Genomic DNA, 9,930 nt, shown 5'->3' on the forward strand with positions numbered 1-9,930 from the left:
AGTACCGACATCCGGATGAACTCAAGGTATGTGATTTGAAAATTATGAGCTTGCTGGAAAATTTCAGCTAATGCACTTGTGAAATTTCCCAATGATAAGGTAAGTGCGGTGTGTGCTTTGCGCTAGGAGTAAGAGCGATGAATATCCGCTCCTATGATGGAGCGAGTTATCGGCCTTAATGAAGCCGTTATTTGTGTATGAACATAAGAGTTGGGATGGTAAAGTAAGTATGATTATGTGAATGCGCATTAATGAAATGATGCATTTAACTATGTGAATGTATTGCTGTAATTAGAGTTGATTATATTCCTTGAGACTTACTAAGCATAAAAATGCTTACTCCGCCGCTTTGGCTCTCGGTTTTCTAGATTTCGCTCGATAGCAATCGGATTCGGGATCGTTGAAGTCGAAGTCATCCACACTATCAAGCCCCCATTTTGGTATAAATTCTTGGTTGAACTTGAAATGGCATGTATAGGACTACCCTTGTTTGTTAAATATGTGGTGATGTAAGTATGTACGGCCATGCGAAAATGGCTCAAAAGGAACATGAACTTAGAATAATTGTGGTTTGTATGTATATATTTGGTGTCATGATGTGGCTATGGCTTGGAAATGGGAATGTTGGTCATATGATCAGCCACTGGCATGGTTAAAATGATCATATATGAACCTATGTATGGCAAAGACTAGTTGGTTCATGGAGACTACCAAATAGGTAAGACCTACCTTAAAACAGATGCTGCCAGCTGCAGTGACGTGAATGTGAAAAATCACCAAAATTCGTAGAAATGGAATTAAATAGTGAATAAGCTATGTAAATTAACCTTGATGAGTCTATTTTCATATGGAAGAAACGAAATGGTCATAGGAGTTACATGTTAAGAGATATTAATGCTATTGTGAGACAGGGCCAGAACGGTTTCTGGGTTCCCTGTCGCAACTTTAAAAATTTACTATAAATTATCCAGAAAGAATTAGGCGACATACCTTATATGTACAGATTCCATTTTGAGTCTAGTTTCATTAGAAACAAACGACACCAGCATTAAAGCCCTGTACAGAGAGATATTCAAGTTATACCGCGCGAAGGTCAGAGCAGTCGATCCCTGTAACTTGGGTAACTTTAACTAATAAACTGTACCAATTGGCCCGACCAAAAATCCTAGAAATAAATCCATGGATGTATATATGAGTCTAAATTCAGGAAAATTTACGAAACCAGTTTCCGAGTTTTGAAACTCGAGATATGATTTTAAGGAGACAGTGACGCAGTTTTCCAGCCTGACTGGAAATGTCAAATTGGTGGGCAAAACATGTGAACTTGGTTTGTTAACCCTCGGGTCCGACACGGCGATGGTCTCGGGTTTGGGGTGTTACAATTTTATTGGTATCAGAGCCACGGTTTAGTCGATTCTAGGACTACCGTGAGGTGTTTGGGGTCTAGCTATACATGCCATTAAATGATGAATCGATAGTGTGGTGATTTCGACAATTTGACTTTGAGTTTGTTTATAGCAATGGGTCCCGATCCCAACCGAGCAATAGCTGATGATGTGGAGAGTGTGGCGCTGCTCCCGACAAGGGACAGCGCCGGCGGACTCTCAACCTATGGCCAGCAATCCGAATGATGAGGCTAGGCAAGCCTTTTATAGTGTGATGAACGAATGGTTTAATCAATACATTCGAACTAACACTACCGTCCCACGACCTCCATTCCCGACAAATGCAACTCACAGACCTACAATACCTCCGAATCGACCAAATAAGGTCAAGTAAGCCCTCATCGATAGGATTCGAAAACATGGGGCCACTGAATTTAAAGCTACGGATGATGATGATGCCGAACGAGCTGAATTTCGGTTGGACAACACTATCCGGTGCTCGATGAGCTATCTTGTACACCGATGAATGCTTAAAGTGTACCATCTCCTTGCTACGTGATTCCACCTACTATTGGTGGAGTACTCGACTTCGTGGTACCTAGAGAGCAAGTGACTTGGGAATTTCTTGATCTTAAGCAAGGTTCTATGTGGGTTACCGACTATGAACGAAAATTTGTGAGGCTTAGGCGATACACGCGAGAATGCATTTCGTCCGAAGCTATTATGTGTAAATGCTTCGAGGATGGGCTGAATGATGATATAAGGATGTTCGTTGGCATTCTCGAAATACGAGAGATCGTAGTACTTGTTGAGCAAGCTTGTAAAGTCGAAGAGCTTAGAAAGGAGAAACAAAAAGTCGATGTGGGAGTGGAGAATTCGAAAGAGGTCCTCGGAAAGTCTCTTCAACAGCAATCAAGAGATTTTGAGATGATGTGAACCGGTCTAGAGGCGCTTTGGGCTTTTTAGACGAGGACGCGATCGACCCTGTGACCACACGAGTCACTTGATCGCCGATGGTGGAAATGATCGCCGAGAGAGGGCGGAGTGTCAACATTGTGGCAAATGGCATTCGGGAGCTGTTGGTTTCGTGATCACTCCTGCTATAAGTGTGGATCGGCCGACCACTTTAGGAAGGATTGCCCGAGGAAGCTTGAGCAGAATGTGAGTCGAGTGGAAACTCGGGTGCTACCATCGCCGAGGTAGGCCACCTAGAAATATGGGCAATGTCGTTGGCGGTCGAGAGGATCTAGAGATGCTACCATCGATCCGAGGCTCGTGCTCTCTGCGAGGACTTATGCCATACGCGACGCGAGGATCTTGCCTCTCCGGATGTCATTACCGGTGCTTTCACCCTTTTCAATACTAAAGTGATTGCGTTGATTGACCCCGGTTCTACTCAATCTTATATATGTGAAACCTTAGCATCCAAGAAGACTTTGCCTATTGAGTCTCATCGAGTTTGTAATTGGTGTCAAACCCTTGGGTCATTACGTGCTTGTCAACAAAGTGTGCAAGAAAAGTCTCCTAGTGTTCCGAGGTTCTTGTTTCCGGCGGACTTGATGCTTTTGCCGTTCGATGAATTCGACGTTATTCTTGGTTTGGATGGGTTGACCATGCACGATGCGGTCGTAAATTGCAAAAGCAAGACTATCGATTTGAGTCTTGCGAATAACGAGATAATTCGGGTTAAGTCTACGGACTTAAAGGGGTTGCCACCGTAATATCGCAATGTTGGCCCGAAAATATGTAAGAAAAGAGTGCGAAGCGTACACGGCGACGTGCTCGATGACAAGGAATCGTAAAAGAAACCCGAATCTGTGTTCGTGGTTTGTGAATACCCGGATGTTTTCCTGAAGAATTGCGGGTTTACCACTGTTTGGGAAATAGAATTTGGCATCGAATTGGTACCGGTACCACTCCAATTTCGATAGCTCCGTATCGTATGGCACCAACGGAATTAAAGGAGTTGGAAGCTCGGTTGCAAGAATTGGTGGATAGAGGTTTTGCTCGCCGAGTTTTTCGCCTTAGGTGCGCCGGTGTTGTTCGTGAAAAGAAGGATGGAACCATGCGGTTGTGCATCGACTATCGTCGACTTAATAAAGCGACGATAAAGAACAAATATCCGTTGCCACATATTGACGACTTGTTCGATCAACTGAAGGAGCCTCGGTGTTCTCGAAAATAGATTTGAGATCGGGCTACTATCAATTGCGAATCCGAGATTCGGACGTGCCCAAGACCGCCTTGAGCGAGATATGGTCACTATGAGTTCCTAGTGATGCCGTTTGGGCTCACTAATGCCCTCGCGGTATTTATGGATTTAATGAATCGGATCTTTAGACCATATTTGGATCGATTCGTAGTCGTGTTCATTGATGACATCTTGGTCTATTCAAGAAATGAGACCGAACATGCTGAACACCTACGGTTAGTCTTTGCAAATTTTACGGGACAAGCAATTATATGCTAAGTTCAGCAAGTGTGAGTTCGGTTAAGAGAGGTTAGCTTCTTGGGTCATGTGGTATCAGACGGGTATTCGAGTCGATTCGAATAAAATTTCAGCCATACTTAATTGGAAGCCTCAGAAATATTACCGAGGTTGGAGCTTTTGGGGCTTGCTTAGGTTATTACCGACGATTTGTAAAAGGCTTCTCAACGATAGCCACGCCGATGACGGCTACTCCAAAAGGACGTTAAGTTGAATGGATGAGAAATGCCAAAAGGTTTCGATCAACTGAAAACTTATTTGATTGAAGCCCCAATTCTAGTGCAACCCGAGTCCGCAAGGAGTTTGTCATCTATAGCGACGCCTCTCTACTTGGGTTAGGTTGCGTATTAATGCAAGAAGGTCGAGTTGTGGCCTGCGCGTCGAGGCAATTAAAGCCACATGAGGAAAATTATCCGACTCATGATCTCGAGTGGCCGCCATCGTATTCGCCTTTAAAGATTTGGCGACATTACTTATTTGGTGAAAGGTGCCATGTATACTCGGATCACAAAAGTCTCAAATATTTGATGACCCAAAGAGACTTAAATCTGCGACAAAGACGTTGGCTCGAGTTGTTAAAGGATTATGAGTGATCATTGACTATCACCGGGAAAGGCGAATATGGTTGCGGATGCCTTGAGTCGTAAATCGTTATTCACTTTACGAGCGATGAATGTGCACTTGTCCGTCCGATCCGACGGTGTGTTAGTGGCTGAATTGAAAGCCAAACCATTATTGACACACCAAATTCGAGAAGCTCGTAAAGTCGACGACGAGTTGGTTGCAAAGCGGGCTGCGTGTGTTCGAACAAGGACTCGGAGTTTCAAATCGACGATGACGATTGTTTGAGGTTCAAAAGTCGTCGGTGTGTCCCAAAGAATTCGGAACTCATTTCGATAATTCTGAATGAAGCCCATTGTAGCCGAATGGCAATCCACCCGGGGAGTACGAAGATGTACAATGATTTGAAACGTCGGTTTTGGTGGCATGGTATGAAGCGAGACATCTCCGACTTTGTTTCAAGATGTTTAATATGTCAACAAGTGAAAGCGGAACATCGTGCCTTGAGATTACTTCAGCCAATCACAATACCCGAGTGGAAATGGGATCGAGTCACAATGGACTTTGTATCCGGACTGCCATTGTCAGCAAGTAAGAAGGATGCGGTTTGGGTCGTGGTAGATCGATTGACTAAGTCGGCCCACTTTGTCCCCGTACGTACGGATTTTTCAATGGACAAATTAGCGGAATTGTACGTTTTCGATTGTGAGATTACATGGGTGCCTATTTCCATCGTGTCGATAGAGATCCGAGATTTACCTCGCGATTTTGGAAAAAGTTGCAAGAAGCTTTGGGTACCAAGTTGCATTTCAGACCGCCTTTCACCCTCAAACCGATGGTCAATCCGGCGGATAATTCGGATACTTGAGGATATGTTAAGATGTTGCGTCCTCGAGTTTAGTGGTTCATGGGAAGCGGTATTTGCCGTTGATTGAATTCGCTTACAACAACGACTTTCAATCAAGTATTAAAATGGCACCTACGAGGCCTTGTACGGTCGTAAATGCCGTACACCATTGTTTTGGACTGAGCTCGGTGAAAGCAAGATTTTCGGGGTGGATTTGATTAGGGATGCTGAACAGGAAGTGAAAGTAATCCGTGAAAGTCTGAAGATAACCTCCGATCGTCAGAAGTCGTACGCGGATCTGAAGCGTAAGAATATCGAGTATCAGGTGGGTGATAAAGTGTTCCTCAAGGTATCGCCTTGGAAAAAGATACTCAGATTCGGCCGTAAGGGCAAGTTGAGCCCGAGGTTTGTTGGGCCATATGAGATATCCGAGCGAGTCGATCCAGTGGCATATCGTTTGACTTTGCCCCCTGAACTCGAAAAGGTTCACGATGTCTTTCACGTTTCGATGCTTCGACGCTATAGATCCGATCCATCGCACGTGATTAGTCCATCAGAAATTGAAATTCAAGCTAATATGAGTTATGAGGAAGAACCGATTCGTATCCTATCACGAGAAGTGAAAGAGTTGTGAAACAAGCGGGTTCCGCTAGTAAAAGTGTTATGGCTCAAGCACGGGATAGAATAAGCTACTTGGGAGACCGAGAACTCTATGAAAGAGCGATATCCAAACCTATTTATCGGTAAGATTTTCGGGACGAAAATTTCTTAAGTGGGGAGAGTTGTGACAGCCCAAAATTGACCCTAGTCGGAAGGTGGTCTCGGGACCACAAAACCGAGGCATAAAAATAATTAAAATTTATTTTGATGCCTATAATATGTGTGTGCTCATGTATGACATTTTATGATGATTGATTTAGTGTTATAAGGGTGAATTCCACAAGAAAGGACTTAGTAATGAACTTTGAAAGTATGATAGGAAATGTGTGATGACTAATTAAAGCATGCATGCAAAATAATGGACTTGCATGTCAAATTCCCCTTTATAGGTGGTGGCCGGCCATGACAAGGAGGATGGGCTAAACATGTCATGAAACATGTTTTGTTGGTGCATTAGGGTGAAATAATAAACAAAGGTGTATGGGTGATAAAAAATGAAAAAAATGTGTGTGAGTGTGGTAATCCCCCATTGCCGTGAGTTGTAGAGAAGGAAAGAAAAAATTTTGTTCATCCTTTCTTTGAGCCAAAACTAAGGAAGAAGGAGGATTTTTGCTTCATGCTTGGTTTGGAAGAGATCTAGAAGGAGATTTGGCCAAGTTTGCATCAAGATTAAGGTATGTATGAGGTTGTGTTAGGAGTTTCATGCATGTTTTGGTTGCTAACTTGATGTGCATGTTAGCCATGGCTCAAATCTTTGTTAAGCCATGGAAATGGTATTTGGCCAAAGTTGTTATGGTGATAAAGCCATTGCATGCTAAGTGTGAAGCTTGATGATGATGCATGCAATGATGGATTGTCTACTCTTGAGCAAGATTTGAGCCTTCTTTTGATTTATCATGATTGAAGTTGAAAAGGAGCATGATTGTCATATTCGGCCATTCATGAGCATGGTTCATGCTTCTTGCATGTTAGTTAAAATTTGTATTTTGGATGGCTATGGACACCTTGAAAATTCGGCCATGCTCATATTGTATATATATGTTTGCACATGATGTTTTGGCTATGAAGTAAGTGATGAATAAGTTGGTTTAAAGAAGAAGATGTTGAAGAATAATTGTGAAATTTCAAGCACAATTCGCCTAGCACACATATAAGTGCTTGATGCTATATTATAAGTTTTGAGCCACAATATGCAAAGCATTAACTAGTAAAATGCATGCTGTTTTTGTGAGGTATTAAGTGCATAATTGGCCTCAACATGTACATGAATATTCGCCTTGGGTAGCCTATTGAAGGCCTTAGCATTTCCTTGATGCTCAAATAAATTGTATTGAATTGCTTGATGTAGTATAAAATGTGCATGACCATTGTGTATTCAAGCTAAAGAGTGGCCATATGACCATTTAAAATCCTTGTCATATTCGGCCATAAGCAAGCACAATGAGGTTTTAATAAATTGAATTTGTTTGAATTAGCTCAAGAGCTAAGAGGGCCACAATTGGACAAGGGGAAGGAAAAGGTGATCGAATAGCCGAAAAAGCCGTTCGACAACATCCGAGGTAAGTCCTCAAGAAGTGATCTTACTTGAATTATGTAAGATGAAACATGGATGTGTATGATTATTGATCATGTGTGTATGAGTATTTGAATTCCACCGGCTAAGTCCCAAGGCGAATATGCTAATGATTATAATTGTGTTTGAGCCTTAGTAATGTGAAAATGAAATATGTATGTCCAATGATTATTGATGTATGTGTGCATGAGAAGTTGAATGATATCCGGCTAAGCCCCAAGACAATTATGCTGAAATTTATATCCGGTTAAGACCAAGGCAATTGTGCTAGTAGCTATATCCGGGCTAAGACCGAAGGCATTCGTGCAAGTTGTTAAATCCGGCTAAGACCGAAGGCATTTGTGCAAATCGTGATATCGGGTAAAGTCCCGTTGGCCTTGGTGCGGGTTACCATAACCGGGCTATGTCCCAAGGCGATTGAACAGTACCGACATCCGGATGAACTCCGAAGGTATGTGATTTGAAAATTATGAGCTTGCTGGAAAATTTCAGCTAATGCACTTGTGAAATTTCCCAATGATAAGGTAAGTGCGGTGTGTGCTTTGCGCTAGGAGTAAGAGCGTATGAATATCCGCTCCTATGATGGAGCGAGTTATCGGCCTTAATGAAGCCGTTATTTGTGTATGAACATAAGAGTTGGGATGGTAAAGTAAGTATGATTATGTGAATGCGCATTAATGAAATGATGCATTTAACTATGTGAATGTATTGCTGTAATTAGAGTTGATTATATTCCTTGAGACTTACTAAGCATAAAATGCTTACTCCATTGCTTTGGCTCTCGTTTTCTAGATTTCGCTCGATAGCAATCGGATTCGGGATCGTTGAAGTCGAAGTCATCCACACTATCAAGCCCCCATTTTGGTATAAATTCTTGGTTGAACTTGAAATGGCATGTATAGGACTACCCTTGTTTGTTAAATATGTGGTGATGTAAGTATATACGGCCATGCGAAAATGGCTCGAAAAGGAACATGAACTTAGAATAATTGTGGTTTGTATGTATATATTTGGTGTCATGATGTGGCTATGGCTTGAAATGGGAATGTTGGTCATATGATCAGCCATTGGCATGGTTAAAATGATCATATATGAACCTATGTATGGCAAAGACTAGTTGGTTCATGGAGACTACCAAATAGGTAAGACCTACCTTAAAACAGATGCTGCCAGCTGCAGTGACGTGAATGTGAAAAATCACCAAAATTCGTAGAAATGGAATTAAATAGTGAATAAGCTATGTAAATTAACCTTGATGAGTCTATTTTCATATGGAAGAAACGAAATGGTCATAGGAGTTACATGTTAAGAGATATTAATGCTATTGTGAGACAGGGCCAGAACGGTTTCTGGGTTCCCTGTCGCAACTTTAAAAATTTACTATAAATTATCCAGAAAGAATTAGGCGACATACCTTATATGTACAGATTCCATTTTGAGTCTAGTTTCATTAGAAACAAACGACACCAGCATTAAAGCCCTGTACAGAGAGATATTCAAGTTATACCGCGCGAAGGTCAGAGCAGTCGATCCCTGTAACTTGGGTAACTTTAACTAATAAACTGTACCAATTGGCCCGACCAAAAATCCTAGAAATAAATCCATGGATGTATATATGAGTCTAAATTCAGGGAAAATTTACGAAACCAGTTTCCGAGTTTTGAAACTCGAGATATGATTTTTAAGGAGACAGTGACGCAGTTTTCCAGCCTGACTGGAAATGTCAAATTGGTGGGCAAAAACATGTGAACTTGGTTTGTTAACCCTCGGGTCCGACACCGGCGATGGTCTCGGGTTTGGGGTGTTACAATTTTATTGGTATCAGAGCCACGGTTTAGTCGATTCTAGGACTACCGTGAGGTGTTTGGGGTCTAGCTATACATGCCATTAAATGATGAATCGATAGTGTGGTGATTTCTGACAATTTGACTTTGAGTTTGTTTATAGCAATGGGTCCCGATCCCAACCGAGCAATAGCTGATGATGTGGAGAGTGTGGCGCCTGCTCCCGCACAAGGGACAGCGCCGGCGGACTCTCAACCTATGGCCAGCAATCCGAATGATGAGGCTAGGCAAGCCTTTTATAGTGTGATGAACGAATGGTTTAATCAATACATTCGAACTAACACGGCTGTCCCACGACCTCCATTCCCGACAAATGCAACTCACGCACCTACAATACCTCCGAGAATCGACCAAATAAGGTCAAGTAAGCCCCGGTCGATAGGATTCGAAAACATGGGGCCACTGAATTTAAAGCTACGGATGATGATGATGCGAAGCGAGCTGAATTTCGGTTGGACAACACTATCCGGTGCTCGATGAGCTATCTTGTACACCGATGAATGCTTAAAGTGTACCATCTCCTTGCTACGTGATTCCACCTACTATTGGTGGAGTACTCGACTTCTGTGGTA

Source organism: Gossypium arboreum, chromosome 4 (assembly GCF_025698485.1).
Source record: "Gossypium arboreum isolate Shixiya-1 chromosome 4, ASM2569848v2, whole genome shotgun sequence".
Lineage (NCBI taxonomy): Eukaryota > Viridiplantae > Streptophyta > Magnoliopsida > Malvales > Malvaceae > Gossypium > Gossypium arboreum.